At 36.7% G+C, this 20,083-nt stretch overlaps 1 protein-coding gene across 1 annotated transcript in view; it reads right to left on the reverse strand.

The window, feature by feature from the left end:
* The window catches only part of LOC139141030 (receptor-type tyrosine-protein phosphatase N2-like), a 260,917-nt gene that overhangs the window by 204,763 nt on the left and 36,071 nt on the right, over positions 1-20,083 (reverse strand). The window lies entirely within an intron of this gene.

A 20,083-nucleotide genomic window follows, 5' to 3' on the forward strand; every position in this document is an offset into this window, starting at 1 on the left:
AGACACAACTCAATTTGAATATTAATCCTTTCATGACAAAGAACGAAGAACTGGTGACACATTATCACTAATCATTCTTTTTCATGTTTTAATGCTATTATTATTAAAGTGACCATACATAGAAACACCCTAAGCTTGACCACTGTTAATATCATAGGACTAACAGGTTCTATTCATCTAGACCATCAAACTAGAGTAGGTCACTCTGTGTCAGTGATCCACAACTGTATACATATCATACAGGGTTGAACAGTCATGGGAGCCATTTTGGTTTTATCTTCATTCTTGATTTATGATGAGTTACAATCTCATTGTTTCCAAACACCTCTTTCTGGTGTCAAAGTGTATCATTGATACCAAGCATGCAATGCCAACAAGTTAGCAAGTACGAGTATACTGTTTATCTCAAAAAATCCATTCTCTGAACATTCATCCACTGGTGAATGTTGGTAAAACGTTGTGCAAATATAGGTATGGAAACTAGCAACTGTACAACATGGAAAGTACCGGTACTAGCCGTATATGTCTTTAATAGTACAAAATAAATGACTAACAACTGTTCTGTTCTGATACACGACTGGGCATGTCACTGAAAATCAACGCCAGTATTTGACTATTTTCTCTTGTATTTTCACTAAAATCACAACCTTAACTTAAGAAACCCTTCATAAACTTCTAAGCTATACACCCTTTTTCATACAGAATTTCACTGTCCTGCAAGGTATAAGCAGCAGTGCTTTTTCCCCTCCGGAGTTAACCTTTCCTTAAAATGACAACTTAACACCTGGTGCAGCAGCCCTGCAAAAATTGCATCTATAAAGCAATTTCTGGGAAAGCATGTGTCTCTGGGCATCAACAATAAATAACTGGAGGAAGACAGTCCCACACAGAAATTAAATCTGAAAATCTAATAACGATATTTTACTGAAGAGTTTTCAATTTGACCTTTGATCACGTCAGTTTATGATCAGAAACTGGACTAATACCCTTGAGAGTACATTGTTGCCATTCCTTCCTATCTCATCATATCAAACAATTACACGAAGACAATAGAGCGATTCAAAGCAAAAAATAAACATGAACATTGCAGTGCACACATACAGTGCATATGTGGGTAAAATTAAACTCGTACCCATTCATGTATTATACCTTGATCTTACGAACAATTCTGTCATATTGCAAATTTAAAAGAAAAAAGAAAGAATTTCATATATTTTCTTCAACACTGTAATTCCACAAAGTATTTTGCCAGCAGTAACTTTATCTTTTCATATCAATGAGCTCCAACCACATCAACACATTATATACAAACATATTTAAATATCAAAGTTAATCCAATTATCAAACTCAGAAGCACACTATATCAAAAATAAAATTTCTTTGTTCTCTCTCAATGTTGCACCGACTGCGATCTGAGCCGTTCATAATCATACAGCCATACATTGTAGCTCCCTCTAGTGACAAGATGTCAGCTTTCAGACACACCTGCATTTACTGCACCATGGAAATACTGCAGTGCGTTAGGTTAAACATCCAAAATGTACCCAAGAGTAACATAGGCTGTACTGTCCAGTGTTATTGAAACAATAATTTTCTTTTCTGTTCTCCTGTTACTGGTTTCTCAATACATGTACTTCTTTTTCAAACAAGCATTGCTTTTCTCATGTTGATCGATAGTAAACATCTCAAACTGTTTCAGTACGATCATTGTGAAATACTTTGGAATTGACCTCAGTGCTGGGAACTTCATTCTTGTCCAAAAAAATTAAATTTCAATGAAAATTTATTTTTTTTAACACCTCATACCGTATTCATATGTATAATAGCACACAGGCCTTCTAGAAAGATGTCAATTTAAAATATTGGGCTCCGAGTTAGGAAAATGTTTTTTGTCAACATGAGTGATGCATTTTCCTAGTTGCTCAGTTCAGGCTAATAAAACATGAATATGTAGGTGGGCTGCAGTTGGTACAAACCAAACCGTAAAACATTGTTTGGTTAGGTTTATCCAGCGACTACACAATTTCCACAATTTCACGGAGGTACATGTACCAGTTGGTGTAGGCAAACAGAGTCAAGTACATGGGGTACTCTCCTGATCAAATGCAGCGATGAAAACGACAAAGATTTGTCGTATTCTGGACTGAGTATTTCCCATATTAGCATGATCCGTATTCTAAGGCTGCGGCAGACATGTACTGGCTCCATACAACATTGCCCCAAAGCTATCCCTTGATAATCAGAAGCTTAGCAAGCGAATCAACATGTCTTAAGTTCAGGATATTAAAGTATTAAATAGCTAGCATGGTAACCAAAAAGTCATGTTAGCATCGATGACAAATGCACACACATTTCCTCAGGATTGGATCTCTGTACATTATGATATTACTGGTATAAGCACATCATATTCACAGATGTATATTTTATGTGCGCTAGTCTAAATACTCTTTTTTTTAAGGTTGATGTGGTGACTACTGGTATAACAACAGATGTCTATGCTAGCCAAAAGAACATGACACTCTATAAGACTTAGTCTTATAAATGATAATAAATTAAATAAACATTATTCAGGTTTTTTGTGGATTTGAGCTGAACGTATTTTGCAGGTTCATCTTTGAATTAAATTATTTTAAAAAGTTATCATTTAAACTGTGTCTTTCAAATTAAATACATTGTACTGACTCATGGCTTTCACTCATTGCAGGCATATGTCAAGGTTTGGCTTATGTGAACAGGTTATTACACTGGACCTATATAGCAGTGCACATATTCACAGAATGTCATTTCAGTGAGTGAAATTGTAACAGCAGAATCTTACTAATTACAGAAAATTTCAAACAAGTCTTGCTTTAACATCATTGAATTTTTTGGACGTTGATTATCAGGAATCTAATAACGGTCACAAGCAACAGGTTTTCTCAGAACATTTATGTTTTCTTATGAGTGTGCACGAAAAAAACTTGTATGTTTTGATTTTCTTTCAGAATACCAGCTGACATACATATGATAACTCAGTTTTACAAGGACAGAAACTTTCAACATTTATACACGTATTTCACCGCCCTTGGTTCAGTTTCCAACAATTTCTATACCGGTATTTGTGGAAAAAAACATGAATCTTTTAACAAGGACACCTTACAATATTCAGGACAGTCCTGGCTAGGAGGATTGCATACCATTATTTCAGTGTATCTACTGTGCATACACGTAATGGTGAGACACGGTCTGAGTAGGATAGCTGGAGCCATATGTGAGTGGTACATCTCCATCAAGATATGTTCTCAAGAGGCCATTTTAGACTTGTACATGCCTTGAAAGGAAATTCAATATGGCATTAGTGTAGGTGTATGTGTATATGCTGTTTTGCAAAATACATGGTGTACAGCAACGACAATGCTTTGCCGGTAGAACTCTGTCAGAATGAACACAATGAACATTTTCTCTCGGTGCAGAGGGTGGTGAATTTCATTATTTGGATTGGACTACCGGCAAATGAACAAATAAATTGCACAAATAATGGAATTTCTTACTAGAAATAAATGAACACATGACTGGTACATCGCAATCTTCATGCAGTTGTATCTAAGCTTAACCCTTTGAGCGCCAAAGTCAATTTTTGTCACCTTTAGAAAATATACTCCAGTTGATTTTTTTCAGATTTTTTTTAAATTTTGATAACAAACGGTACCAATGAAATGTGATGTCCATTTGGTACAAAATTATCAAAAAATTTCAGAAAAAATCATAAAAATTGACAAAATGTCACAGTAAAATTTCAGTGGGAAAAATTACACCACTCAAAGGGTTAAACAACCACATCAATGGTGGTATCATGATCATTATCATACCATCACAGGTGTCCATATAGACAAACCAGAATGCAGCAATCTGTGTACCTGTTTATACACACTGGGTATATCATTTTCTCTCCTCACAGCAGTTGGCATACACATCAGTTACACAGTTGAATTTCCACAGCGTGTGATATGCATTATTCATGAAATAGGCATTGAAAAATCTCCGCTTCAAGACGGCTGCAAAACCGTGGGATTAAAAGCTTTTCGAGAATTTCTGTGATGTCGGCAAAACAAGTCTGCTGTTCTTGAAGGCTATCATGGCATTTTTGTCAACATTTTTCCCAGGGTTGAACTCCTTGGAGACAATAAGCTCCTCGTGAATGATTCAGATCAAATCCAGGTAGACTGCAATTGATTGCTTGACCTTCCTCTACAATTTATTTGTGCACTAGTTTGATACAGTTTGCATTAACCTGAAATTACCATATATATGTATCATTTAAATTCAGAAACCAGTGTGCAACTGCACATGCCTGTCACTGTCCAGCAGACTATTATTGACAAATACTCATAAATTAGGAACAATAAAACACACACGTTCAGAGAGATTAGCATGCTTTTGCTCTGACCAACACAGATTGGAAAAATTGCACAAATGGTAAACTGAGATACGCTACAACACCTGAGCTTCAAATGATTCACAGATTTTCTAACCAGCACACTGATTCAAATGTACTGATTGTTACCAGCATGTACACATATGAGCTCTACAACAGCTAGTGCTACAGGTACTACTGCATGTTGTATCACTGCAGGCCAGGGGAGACTAAGGTATATGAACAGTATTTACTAACAAATGGATACTGTCACACTTGCACATCTGAACAAATAAGTCTCATATCCCCAGGTTTATAAACATTTCAAAACCGATAACCTGGTAACTACTCTGCAACTTGCATTTCTCCAAGTTCGCATAAACATACAGGTCACAAGATTATTAATCTCTCTGCTCTGGGCTACCTCTAAATATTTACATCTACCGTACTTATATGCATATCTTAAATATATATATATATATATATATATATATATATATATATATATATATATATATATATATATATATATATATATATATATATATATATATATATATATATATATATATATATATCCAAGTATTTTAAGAACCACATTTCATTCTAAGACTTCCTGTTTGTTTGCACTGATGTTTTTGTTAACTTACATTTTCATTTTACCAAAACCAAATTAGGCCTATATAGGAACAGACATCGACAGAAACACACATTCTGGCATTGCTTTGTGGCAGAGTAAAATGGTTACAACTGGCAGACTTCATTAAATTCAGCATACTGAATATTGGTACAATTGTACTGCACCTTTATGCCAAAACTCTGAAATCTTCAAAACTCCAGTACCCATCACCATATCATTTAAAATCCATGATTACGATAAATTCACAGGAAATGGTGAAATTGGTCAAAAGAAATCAGTTCCACAAGAATTCACAAGAATTTCAGTTTTGATAGATTACACAGTCTGAAAAGGCAAATTTGTATATATGGGATTCATGGTGACAAGATGATTTTTACAGGTAGCTATGGTTACAAATAAAACAGCTGGGACCTCACATCTTACCGTAACCAACGAAAGCAATTTTGACACACCTTGTGACAACACTAAGGAATTCAAACCTTCGCAATGATTGCTAATACTGACTTGGTTCCAAATGAGCTATCATGCATGCAAATATTTTCACCATTCACACCAGTTTTCTCATCAATTTTATGACTTTAGCAGTCAATTTTGAATAAATAAGTCATAGTAAATGACATAGTCCCCACTTTGTTGATTGCCCTATGTCATTTTCGGACAGTTCTACACAGTGCAAAACAAATTGAAACACCTCTCAGATTGCAGCAGACTTGCACCATTAACCCTTAAAGTGCCGCGTCGGTTTATAAACCGACACGGCATTCTCGCTCTCAGCGCCACGTCGGTATATAAACCGACAGTGGTTGCGTTCTATGCTTATGCCTAACTTAGCTATGCATTGCCGAACTCAGCCAGAAGAAGGGTATTCCTGACCCTTTGAACCCAGTTTAGTACCATATAAGGACTAAAATAATGACATCATGCAGCCTAACAATCGAAAATTCCAGTAATTTATGCGAACTTTCTTTAAAAGAGGTCAGCGGTTTTCATGAATATTTAATCAGGTCTGCAGTTTCACCCGTACGCGGATACGGCCACAGTGCATTGAACGAAACACGTACGTACGTTTTGAAAGCTTTACCATGCCGTAGACACGAAAGACAACTATATTATGCCAAGCTACTGCCCTCTGGGTGATAGAAATGATAGATTTTACAGTTTTTTTGAGAATAATTTACGGAAAAATGACGCGATTTGAGACCAAATCGATCGCGATAGTGAACTTCGAACGTATCGGCGGCCAAGATGGCGGCACTGTGTGATGCCTAACTCTCGACATGGAACCCGAGGTTAAGGTTTTCGAAGTCCAAAACATGCAAGATTGAGAAATTTGTAAGGATTTGGTTAAATTGAAGTGTATTTTGTGAATTTTCAAGCGTTGGACTGCCAAAAAGCCCCTTTAAACTGTTGATATTTGACCTCCGGCCGTCCTGGAGCGAGACGGCCATGACAGTCGACCCGGTTTGTAAATGAAATGTAGTTGTTCCGAACTGTTGACATTGCGAGACATTTCCTACGTGTTGCGCATTTTTTAACTGAAATAAACCGGACATGAAACTTTTTTCTCGATACTTAGTGGTTTCTTTCCATTTCGTGGTCGTGCTTGTCAAAATACGTGATCAAACTTGGCGAAACGGATTGACTAGTATTGTATGGTAGTACGAGTCTGTGACTCGATAAGCCACAGATAGTTACACACGCGTACGTGAATTAAACTAATGTAAGTTGGGTCAAACACCAAAATTAATCGATAAAAAGGTTAGTGAAATGTGTTTTGTCTTCAACTCTTAATTATAATTATACCGGCGGTTCAAACTATACAGAGTCAGTTGAATATGCCCTATAGTTGTGTGCATGTGTTGCACAATAGTTACCCCTCCATGTACAATATGGAACCTTGTTGTCTCTGTGTATGCAAATTAATTGTTTGTGTTTACAGGCAAACAAGACTATAATTGATTTCTTCTAACTTTGAAGACAGATTTTAAATAACACTAACAATAAATCGTATGATAGATAGTAAACTGATGACAAAGTGGATATGTACACTGAATTTTTCTCTGGAAAATCATTTCCACGAGTAGAAATAAAAATATATAAACAAGCAAACAAATACAAACAAACAAACAAACAAACAAATACAATAGACAAGTAAACGACAATGCTTGGGCAATGCAATCATGCCGATGCTCCATACACAGAAGTTGTCAATCTACATTTAGTGTACTGCATGTAAAATATTATTTGTATTTTTGTAGAGATGCATTTGCACAGGAAGCATTTGTATTATTTTGAAAGACACTAATTGTTTGTTTGTTTTTGTTTATTATTTACGTATGATGTTACATGATGCTGAAATCGTGTACCTGAATTCGTGTCTTTCCATAACATGAAAATTTTATTCAAGTTTGAAGGCCAATGATGAATTTTTTACATTTTTAGAAACTTTTATCATTTTCAGTGAATTTTGAACAAAAAACGAGCATTTTAGCCCAATTTTACACCTTCAATGTGTAATTGAAACTTTTCATTGTCATAGAGAGCTTCTTCATATCCTGCGCTTTGAAATAATAATGGGTTGTTAGGGTTTCTCATCACAGAAAATGAACTGCACCGTCTGAAAAAAGCATAACATGTTGAGAAGTTGGGTTCAAAAAGTCCTGGCCTGGCAGTTGCATTGCATAGAAAGTCTATGGCACTTTAAGGGTTAAACACATTAATTTCTCAAAATTTTCCAAACAAGAGGGGGAATCCCTCTCGCACTCTCCCCCTTGGCTCTCCCTTGTATTTTCAAATTCTTCCATGTCAGATATCCTTGTGAAAACAGTGAGTGCACCTTGTACATGTACATACCTCTACAGATCTTGCAACTCAGACCTTTCATTTGTATAAATGCAGTGAACACCATCAAAGAAACATCCAGCAATCAAAAATTAGACAGACCTACCTTCCCAGGTACTAGCAAAAATTATTTCTGAAACATTAAGTGTTCAGGCTTTGAACTACTTCAATCTAAATGCAATGTTTCTCATGTGTATCTCTGAGAAGATTTGGAATTACAATTATTCCAGTTACTGATCATGGTCTTTAGGATGCACTGAACCAATGGTTGTTAATTATTCTAAAACCATCAAATATCAAAAAATTGATTCATTCTATTAAACAGCATTCTTTTTACTGCTTCCCCTGATACATACAGTAAAGTAACAGACAATCTTAGGAAACTCACAAAAAGTGCTCTTTCTCCTCCTTCATCAGATGTTGTTCCGTACAAATCTGATGCATTTTAAAGAGTTCAGAGAATGGAAAGCAGCAATGTAAATTCCCCACAATATCCATTGACTTGCCTTCTTCCCTTAATGTTGTGGGTTAAAGTATAATGCACCTCAAGGACAGCTATGCGGACTCTCAATTTTTTACAATGTTCGTGTGGCCTACAACTTGTGGGGGCTCATTTTGAAGCTTATGAATTAAACAGAGTTTTCACTGGTTTACATTTGTGAAAATCAGGAATACTAATTTCCACCATAGAGATAACACACGAATGGTTGCCATTTTGAATTTCAAGATTAGGAAATATTTTCTCTAGTACCAAAAATTTGCGACCAACAATTTTTGTTCTTGATTTTGAAAGAGACAGGTTGAACGATTGCTTGAGGAAAGTTTGAGCAAAGTCTGAGTTTTTCATTTTCAAGGTGTAAACTACATGAAGTGGGTTGGTGAGTTTATCAAGGACCTTAAGGTGTACAATGTAATGCAAATTGCAAAGAATAGCACTGATCGCAAATGACGTCATTGTAATTCAAAATTCTAAACCTGAGCCCTGAGTACCATATTAACGTGATCTTTTCTGATGAACATCAATGTAACTGAACATGTATTTCTGTTCTGATAACCAGCATGTTTGGGAAAAACAAGAAAAATCTCCTGATTGTGATCAGACATTTCATGTCCAGTTTGACCCTTGCCAGGTTTATATTGCAGATCTCACATCTTGTATTGTCAATGAGGTAGTGCATGCTCTCTGACTATTAAAAGCAAAACGTTGACGGGCTATGAGCTCTGTAAAGCCAGGTAAACAACACTATTCAAGGACTCATAAAACTTAGCAGGCAGCTTTACACAGGGACATTCACACCACGAGCAATTATTTAGTTATGCTAACTGAACTTGATGGGAAGTAAATGTGATTGAACATCGATTGTGGACCTAGCTCGTTTTGCTCTATAAACATGTGGATTTCCGTCTGGCGGATATTGGGAATAAATAAGTGTCATGGGGCACCCTTCAATCCATGGACCATGGAAATAAAGGACTTGATGTTCATCACAGTCTAAAAACTCAGCATGTAGAATTTGATTACAAGGAGTAAACAGAGGGCATGTGAGATGAGAATTTTACATAAAAATATATGGTCCATGGCAGTAGATGATTTGCTTTTGTATTTAGTGTCAATTTCTGGCAACCTAAAATCTAAGAAAATAGGTATTATGACAAGCTCTATGTAGATTTTTTCAAGGAATAAGGCCAGCCTTGAATATGTTTAACTCGTTCAGTCGTTCAAATGCTTCCAGGTCATAAAACAGATATATGACACAACATAGTGTTCTGTAATATCTGTTCCATGCAAAATGCAATGGCCGCATTTTAAAAAATTTTGATAACATGCAGACATCTAATATTGTACTGTGGATTTCAAATGAGCAAATGAAAAAGGCAGACATGAATAATCAATATATATTATCACCTGAATACACAGATATAGGGGCACAGACATATAGGTTAGTTTTTGCTTGATCTAGAAATGGTATCCTGCCCATTGTCTCGCTCACATTGAAAAACACATTCATTCAATAATACTCCTATTACATACCGGTACCTTAAAGTCAATAACCTGTATTGTATACTTTAAAAGATATAATGTAAGTTGAAAAAATATTTTTTCAGCAGAGAGAAAAAGAATGTGCAAACACTTGCATTTCTAATGTAAAGAAGACTGCGCTTCTTGAATGTCTCATAACCAATAGACACTGAACTTGTAAATGAAAGTTAAATTATTGCACTCACGTGGCTGTGGGCTGACACCATGGTGCACGCTATATTCTTGCAGAATTAAACTTTAATACATAAGTTTGATCAACGAAATGTAATTCAAATTATTCCAACGTCCTTTCAGATGACATGCTCCATGCTGAATGTTTCACATGATAACTTTATGTATCAACCACCTCTCCTGGTCAGTACAGAAAAAGTAGTTCCCAGTAACCTTGGCAACAGTATTATACATGTTTCACCTTAGAAAGTCCCTGGATATACCGTACATTCATGCATTCATATTGAATGCACTGATTGTGTGCCTGTACCAATAAACTGCATCTAGGCACGTAAAAAATATCATTTTTCACTATGTACAGGCAGTCTGGATAATCATTTCTTATTCATATAATCCTTACTGCAGAGAGAAGAGTGTTTAAGACAAGCTTGACACATAATCAATATGGGAAAAACAATAATTCTCAGACCTTTCCAGTATGCTATAGAGTAGATCAATAAAATTCAATCACATATTTTCTTGTTTGGCTGCATCACGTTCTTTTGCAGCAGAAGGTTCAAGTTGACCAACATTGAAGAAGAGCAACATCTTTGGGATGGCATGCAACTTGTTTATGTTGATCATTCCACTTTCAACTACGAGGCATCAGTATAGTCTCAACCACAAAAAAGTTTTCCAGTATTTTTCCTGGAAAAATTCTTTGAGATTAAGACGATTGGAAGTCAGAAAACGTATCATGAAAGAAACAGATTCCATTGAATAATTATGCAGGAGATACATGTATGCATGAAAAGACATAAAACCCATGTGATGGAGGGAAAATAGACGGGATTGGATTAACACATTTCTTCCATCATGCTGCACACAAAGACCCTCTGACAAAATGTTATCTGGCTTGACATTTTACATAATATCGAATTCCGCATTTCAGGAATCACGGCACCATGTATTCAACAGCTTTGAGATCAGTTTCATTGGAAACGCAACAAAACATCCATGGCGGACAATTTGACCAGAGGGACAGGAAAGTTTAGCGTGATGCATGATGAGGTAGCCATGGCAATGAGTTCAGAAAGACTGACTAATTGCACTTAGAAAGCCTGTTGGTAACAGAAACATCAAAACAAGCGTTCTTTAACTTGAAGTGTATGACGGCACGTATTATTACTAAAATCAAGGCTATTACATGTCTTATACGGTAACAAAAGTGCCAAATTGTTTCACTATCACACTTTGGTAAAAATGCTCATTCTACTTTTAAATTAACATACTGCAGTAAAACTACATGTGTATTTACTTAATGTAGTGTAATCGTGAGCAGAGTCACTGCCATCTCTAACTTCAGAGCAGTACATTCCCAACAAAACCTTTAAAGGATGGCATTATCCTTGACTTAATGTAGTGACTCAGTTTCGTTGACACATATTTTCAATCAAAAGTTTCACATAGAAAACAGGGTCTCACACCACACATGTGGTACATTTTCTAATAGGTCTATATTTGAAGAAGGTAAAAATTTTGCTTAGTAGTCAAAACATGCATTGGTATGTTTGTTTAAGTCAAAAACATGTGATTTTGAATTTTTTCACTTAAAAGAGTATAAGTAAGAATTGGCAGCACCCCTAAGTGATCTGTTAACGGCACTAGACAGCTGGATATACAGGGGGAAAAACCGTGTTTTGGATTTTTGAAATTCGCTTTTGTTTCTGCACAGTGAGCCTTCGAAGTGTGAACTGTCGGATTTTCGCATAAATTATCGGCTTTTGTTCACGTTGTCAAGTTATCGTCACTTCAGGGGGGTTTATCAAAAATATAAGACACGGTTTTTCAGGTCTATTCATGAAGTGTTAGCATGCGAAAAATCGGGGAAATCCGCCCACGCGTCGCCGACTTACACTCATTTGAAGGTGCGCATACATAGCAAAAATCGGAACTGAGAAAATCGACGATTTGTGTAAACGTCCCATTTTTCACACAAAATCGCCGAAAAAAGTCGGATTTTGTGCGTTTCAAAAAAAATTATTCGATCTGGGTCTAGGTTAAATATTGGGCATCAGGTTAGAGAATTTCTGACAAGTCCTAAACATTAGTTCGCCTAAAAATGATGAAAATTGTGCGTAGAAACGTGAGGCTGGTCAGCGTAAGCGGTGGGTACTATTTACACGATAAACACTAGAAAGATAATTCAGGGCATAATCTGTTTGTCAAATACGTATCTAGCTTATAATTATATTAACTGTACACTGTTTGGTAACGGTTAGAGTCTGGTTACAAGACTAGAAAAGTTTTAAAAAATCATACAGCCGGAATGGTTTACAGGTCTGCGTTCTGCCGACGACGCGCGCTCGCTCTCTCGCAAGCGCTCGACTTCCGGTCTCACAGCCCGTAATTTATGCACGTACCAAGTGTGAAATGGTTGCCCAGTTCATTTTAGTGCCGATTTTTGTGCCTATAGTACAAGACGTCACTTGCTTGCTTGCTTGCTTTCGAAGATGAGACGACCAACTCTCGATGCTCTAAAAAATTCTGTAGTTGAGAAGTTCAAGGAATGCGGGAATAGTCGCACTTGTTTTTGTGGTTTTCACATGTGATCTGCTGCAGCCCTTTTGCTCACCATAAAAAATGACCGGCGTTTCGTGCGCTATTTCGCTTTCCACTGTGACATTATTATGGCCTCGGGTATGAAACCAAAATCAACTTCAGTTACACGTAAAAGCGATTCTTCATGACTTAAAATAAACGACTGAGGCGATACTCGACAGATTCACTCATTGTAAAATTGAAACGGCGACATATCGCGACACCCAGCGACACTCTCTTGACCACAGATAGAAATTGACAGGCAACGATCGTGAAGCAACGTTTCGCGTACGTTGCTGTGCTCTAGACCGACATAACAGTGTCGGATTGACAAATTGGACAAACCATGCTTCCTACCTCCATGGACAAACTAAGTCCAAGATATGGGCTGCTGTTATAGAACCATATTCAGCATATTTTCCAGTGAAGATTAAATAGATTCTCTTAGGACGGCAGTGTAATCTATAGCCCCGCGTACGATGCTATGTGTTCCGCTACAGCTAATCGCCTCGCTCACCACACCCTGCAAAGACCGTACGGTACGTAGGGTCGGTGACTTCAAATCCATTTTGGGACTTGACGTAAAAAGCCAAATTACTGTCGAAATTCAGCGTTCTTGGGCCCAAGTCGTATCCCTGCCTACCTCAGCTACTCGATCGCTTCCAAAAATGCCAGTCTTTTATTCACTTTTCGTAAATAACCGTCGATGTCGGCAACTCTCTCGCTAGCCCTGTGTACGATGCTGTGTGTTAGCTGTAGCGGCCAACACACAAACATCGCGTCCATCAGCTTTCCATTTTGCTTCTTCGGCCCCCGTTTGCGTTTTCTACACTGCTTATACTGCCGGCAGTCATCAGCCATATTGGATAGCGTCTCTTATGAAGACGTGCGCGCATGCGCAACATGGTGCGTAAAAATTTACATAATCTCATCAAGGTTAACGATAACGCTGACAGTAATGCGGACCGTTAAAACAAAAAGGAAATAATAACTCGCGCAGTGGTTAGAAGGCCGTGTTTTCACTAAAATTTAAGACATTTTCCAGTACAATGTTACTCACAGTTTTCTCTAATAAAAAGATCATATTTCAGGGGTTCAGAATATGAAATAATCACAAAAATCGCTAAAAATTTACAAAGGAACCTGAGTCACTACAGAAGCTATTTATTGCAGGATCCAATGACAAAATTGTTGACCATCATAATGAATTTAATTGGTGCATTTAGTCCTTGTATGTGTACAAAAATAACATACATGTAGGTGTGGGTGTACAAGATGTGAAAGAATAAAATATTTGAAATTCACATTCATGTAAATTTAACAAACATACCGGTAGATATAAAGGAACACATACCGGGTATTTATCAGTACTAAGTGATGCACACACATGCTAAGATTTTAATAGAATTTTTAATATCAGTTTTTACAAACATGATCTAATATTTTTTATTTTTCCTTTCCTCAATGCATTCAGTGTAGACTTTTGTGTCTACTCTTTCCATGTGAATTTTCAAAATATGAGAATGCAGAAAGAATAAACTCAACATCTGTTGGCACAAAATCTATGTGATGATAGCAGCTGTAGAGATAAATACCAGCAATGGTCGGGGAATTAATAATGTCTTCAATTCTCAGTACCCTAAATACCATTTTGCCACCTATGTGAGTCATAGATGTATCAGACCATATTTTCAATATAGCAGATTTCTACAGGTAAAACACATAAGAGGTTACGAAACCAAAAGCAAAATTTTAGGTTGTGTACAAGAATGCCAGAAATACCTAAAAAGATGGAAAATATGAATGAGTTTAGCTAATTTCATAAACAAACAGAACCTTTTGCCATGACATAAGCGATTACATTTGTGTTAAAAGTATTTATGAGATCACTGTCTCAACCATTTGCTGTGGCGTGAAGTCAACTTCTTACCCAAAATGCATTTCAATATCATGTACCGGTAGTTTGCCCCCAAGCACAAGACAACGTTGAAATTCTCAAACCTTGAGGTTATTATTATGTACCAGCAGATACTGCACACAATTTGCATTATTCAAGTCGTGTTTGATGGTCGCAATGAATTCACCAGCCAAATTACAGCAATTATCACAAATATACCACTAATCTCTCAGCCTAATGCAGTACCTGAAATGATAATTACCAGCTTCAATTTAGCTTCAATTTCAAATTATCCTATTCATAAAAGTCACTTTCAAAAGATATCGTAATCACCAATATTTCCATAACTTTCTCTAACTTGACCTTCAATGACCAGTCAGTTCCATATTTGTTCACTTTTTAAAAGGCAGCAAACTAAATTCTCATCAAATTTTCAAAGATTTTTTTTCTTAAATTTGTATGGCATATTGACTTACTCAATAGTTAAGCTACAAAGTTAGCATAATATGTGTGAATAACAGACAGCAACGTTGACGAGTGACTGTACACTTTGAAGAGACATGTACAAACTCTTTGGTGATACAAATGTTTCATGATGAAAGTGGTCGACCAATCAATGTGATCAGGTTTCTGTGCCAAATGTGCCTGTGTTGTTAATGTTAATCATGGAATGGCAATCAGAAATGTTGCCCTAGTTTCTCAACTTGTCTTTTCTGACCTTTAACCCTTTGGGTGCCAAAGTCAATTTTTGTCAACTTTACAAAATTTACCCATGTGAATTTTTTCAGACTTTTGCCAGAATTTTAATAAAGAACTGTAACCAACTGGATGTGATATCAAGTCAGTCCAAAATTGTCAAGAAAACAGAAAGATTCATAAAAATTGGTAAATTGTTGCACTAAAATCTTGGTGGAAAAAATTACAGAACTCAAAGGATTAATATTAGAAACTACAATAAACGGTATACTTTGATAATCAATTTTGAATAATCAATTGTGTGTCTTGGATGCTTCTCATTTAGAAATTGATAATGTTGCATGTGTTCTTGGTCTGTGACACTGAGCAAATCAACAAGACAATGATGGGTAATCATACATGTGCATGTCAACTGACACAACATTATTGAAGGTTATAGAGCTAGCAAGTGTTGCATGGAAGGTGAGTGAGTGGGTTGGAGTGCCATACACGTGTCAAAGCAGATGATCCCATGGATCCACTTCAACTTTAAACAGCGTATCAATGCAGGATGTTTCAACATGCAAACTTTTGGTAAGCTCTACCAGTACAACTGCATGGACACCCTGTGACATCAGCATTAATTTCACCGAAACACCTGATGACCTCTCCAAAAGTATTCATGTTCCAATTCACATCAACAACTGTATGGGAACCCTGTGACATCAGCATTATTTCACCGAACACCTGTTGACCTCTCCAAAAGTATTCAATGTTCTAATTCACATCAATTAGTGATGAAAGTGTAACTCCGGATTTTCGAAATAGATATCTATATTCAGATGAATGGAGAACAGATGACAGACTTTTCATTAAATGGAAATTTTACAATACGGTTTGGATTGCAATATCGTCAACAATTAAAGTCACTTTCAACTAATCAAAGCTACTTATTGTGCTGTGAGATCCAATAGGTGAGTGGGTGAGACAGATGGTGGAGGTATTGATACTCAAAAGAGACACTTGAGAGAATGATGAAGGAGGCAGAGGAAAGGCCAACGTTAAGTAGTTCACGATGGAAGAAGAGGAAAGTGTTGAAGATTATAAAAGTGGACAGTCAGCACTCATCATGAAGAAAGTGTGTATATATACGCACAGGTGTCACGAAGTCACAACTGTAAAGTAGAAGCAGAACGTATTAGATAGCCTTACGCAAGGCAAGATTACAGTTCACGTTAAAGGGCACACTAAGCATTATCATTCCAAAGAAATACTGCATTACATGTGACATTCATACTCAGATAACACTTGCAAAATTTATTATCATAAGCTTGTTCTGCAGTGATCATTTCTAAGATATCATTTCAACTTCACTTTATAATAATATGGAATTATACTCCTGATAATCAGGACTACAGTTTATCAAGTTGACTGACCACACAGGTTGATGATGAGTAACATCAAAGCCAATGAAAGTTCAACAGCATTGATGCCTTGAAAGAGTACAGTGTTTAGGTTTCTGATTTTAACAAACAGAACAATCAATGAAAACTATAAGACCAAGTAGTATCAATTTGAATACTGAAAATCTCTATAAGTATACATGTACCACATGTACAACACCAATATAAGCATGTACCTGAACGGGACACATCTCCTTCAAGAAAAAAAATCTGGAAACTGTTTTTCAATTTTGCAGTTAAACTAATGGGACTTCAGTTTGATGTACCCTGCACTTTTACACAGGAAGGGAAGCAAGCCCATCATCACAATTTTACCCTCTCAGACATGCCATCAGGCGGCTGACTCAAGAGTGTTTTCTTTGACTCGATAGGTACAGCACGGTATTGGTTGGTGAATGCAGCTGACTCTTAAGAAATTTCGAGAAATACAGAAACAACAGAAATCTAAGAGCAGAGAGCACAAAGCTTATAATTTTGGAGTGATCATTTCTAAGATATCATTTCACTTCACAGTATAATACTATGGAATTATTCTTCTGATAAACAGGACTACAGTTTATCAAGTTGACTGACCACACAGGTTGATGACGAGCAACATCAAAGCCTTAATGTGCAGGTACATGAAAGTTCAACAGCATTGATGCCTTGAAAGAGTACATTGTTAGGTTTCTGATTTTAACAAAGACAGAACAATTACTATAAGATCAAGTAGTATCAATTTGAATACTGAAAATCTGTGTAAGCATACCATACTTGAGAAAGTACTTGTATAATACATGAAATGTACCCGGTACCAAATTTGATTATGATCACATGAGCGTATTTTTTATGATATCATGCCCACGACAGATAGACAGACAGACAGACAGACAGACAGACAGACAGACACACACACACACACACACACAGAAATTGGTACAACAACAATAGCTCATATGGGAAAATGTGAGCTAAACTGATAGATAATTTAACCAACTCACATCCATCAAAAAACACAATAGTTAACAAATAAACCTACTGGTATATGCCAGCTTAATTGGCTGCAAATGATTAGAAATCTTTTCTCATCTACTAATTCTGACACGTTCCTCACTGCATGAGGGAGGATATCTTCTCCCCCGGGCATTGCTGATTATTATATTTGGAAGATACGGATGTACTTGTTCACTGGTGTGAACATAATACAATGGCACATCTTCATCAGAAATCAAGTTGATACAATGGATGTCTCCATAGAATATACACACCACTTTTTCTAATGAATCTCTCAGGGATTTGTAAGTTGGAGAGTTAATTTGCAAATAGTTTTTCATCACCAGAAGATATTCTAATCACCTGACCACTGATTTCACCTCCACTCACGTTTTTTTACATCCCTCTCACACATGTATTGATCATCAATGGAAGCTAGTATCTTAAATATGGCTCTTTCATGTCATGACAGAAAAGCAGTACGTTTGCACCCAAGTTTAGTAGAGAAGGGGTTATATGTCTGTTATAATTATTATTATTCAAGTTATTGTTGTTATTAACCAAAAGCATACTTATCAGAGTACAGTGCACTGCAGTTGTTACGAATGAGCCAAATATCGTACAGTGGGAGATTCAGCAATACAAAATACACCTGTGCAATGTGCATACCACTAGTACCGTAGATGGAAATCAGTCTTACAAATCACAAGAGTGGTTTTTGAAACAGTTACAGTGCCCTACATTTATTCTGAAATCCTTGTTGGCAGCGTTGTAGTAAGTTACCACATATACACCACCTTACAATGATTTTACAATGACAATCCAAAATGTCCTAACAAGATACCATCAAACATCCTTTTACACATTCTGGATATTATTACTTTTTTGGAGTTATCTAAAACGGGAATTGCACACTTTCTGGTGAAGAACTCTATTTTCTTTTTGCTTCCCATCATGACTTATACACACACCATGTCGTTTTCCAACCTACCATTTGTATGTCTGTCTCTGAGACACTAATCAACATTATATGCTAATGCACACTTCATCAACGACATTACATCATTCTTGGTAGCCCAGCAACAATCAATGATAATGCTGTTTCTAAGGTCATTGTAGACTTGGTTCAAGTCTGTGATTGGTGAATGTTTGTGTGGAGTGAACGCAATGATTTGTGTTTTACTTTCATGTGAAACGCTAGAGTGGAGTGGACGCGATGAGCGGAGTGGATGCGATGAGTGAACGCTATACAGGAGAGTTTCACCCGGAATCACAGACTTGGCTTTCTTGCAGGATCTGCATTGCTATAAATTATTCATGAGATGACGTTTTTATTTACTTATATATTATTCATAAGATGGCATCTCTGTATGGGAGGATTTACCTCTTGACCCCATGCGAGACCTGCCGGGGACATGACATTGTTGACAAAATGTCGAGTGCGACCACTCCCACAAAAGTCAAAACGACCTCTGTTGTATCAACGAAAACGCGTGAAAATTTTGGTGTTATTTGTGTTGCATAACGCGATAATCGTCAGAAGTTTATTAGCATGCATTCTCCTTATTGGCCAGATTAATGGCAGGAGCTGTCAATCATATTGTATTTGCTTGACGTCACTGTGTACGCAGTCTGTCTCGCCGCCTGTACTGTGCAAGAAGTCCAAGTCGGTGAATCCGGCAGAAACTAACTCACTACTGCATTCAGTCGCTGGGAAATCTGGTCAGGACTGCCAAATTCGGAATAGGTTTAATTGATACGAAATAGGAGAAACAAGAGAAACTATTACAAATTATTTATTTTTAAAAATTCATCGACTTAAACCAAGTGTAAGGTCATTAGAACTTCCACGGTCAAGACAGCCAATCAATCAATTACAGGCACATAAAGCAAGGGCAGATATCGCAATGAGTAATGCAATCATAGGGTTCATCTCCAACAAGTGATTCAGTGTCGAAAATCTAAGAAAATAAACACGACAAATGTCTAAAGATTTGTATATGGTGTATTTCACTTTTTATACCCAAAACTTCAAACTACTTAGACAACCAACAAGTCATTGTAAATGACATAGTCCCAGCCAAATATGAATTTGTCAATGTGGCAACAGTAACAGAGTACAAGTGTGTTTGCAACTGCACTTTCAAAGTCCAGAGGTGCCAAATAGGAAAAAGAATGTTTTCTTTTTCTCTTTTAACACAAGTGGTGACATATCCCAAAGTGCCTTGTGTTCATTAAACTAATGGATCAGAACATGGAAAATACACAAGTGGCTGTAGAGGGCGCTATCACATACAATCTTTAATGACTGCTAAAAGTGTACTGAGTGGGATGGACTTGAGTGTGACTGTTGCATGCTGGCAAGAGAATTGTTTTAGCAACTTTCGGTTTTGTAGAGGATGAAAACGGT

Source organism: Ptychodera flava, chromosome 9 (genome assembly GCF_041260155.1).
Source record: "Ptychodera flava strain L36383 chromosome 9, AS_Pfla_20210202, whole genome shotgun sequence".
NCBI lineage: Eukaryota > Metazoa > Hemichordata > Enteropneusta > Ptychoderidae > Ptychodera > Ptychodera flava.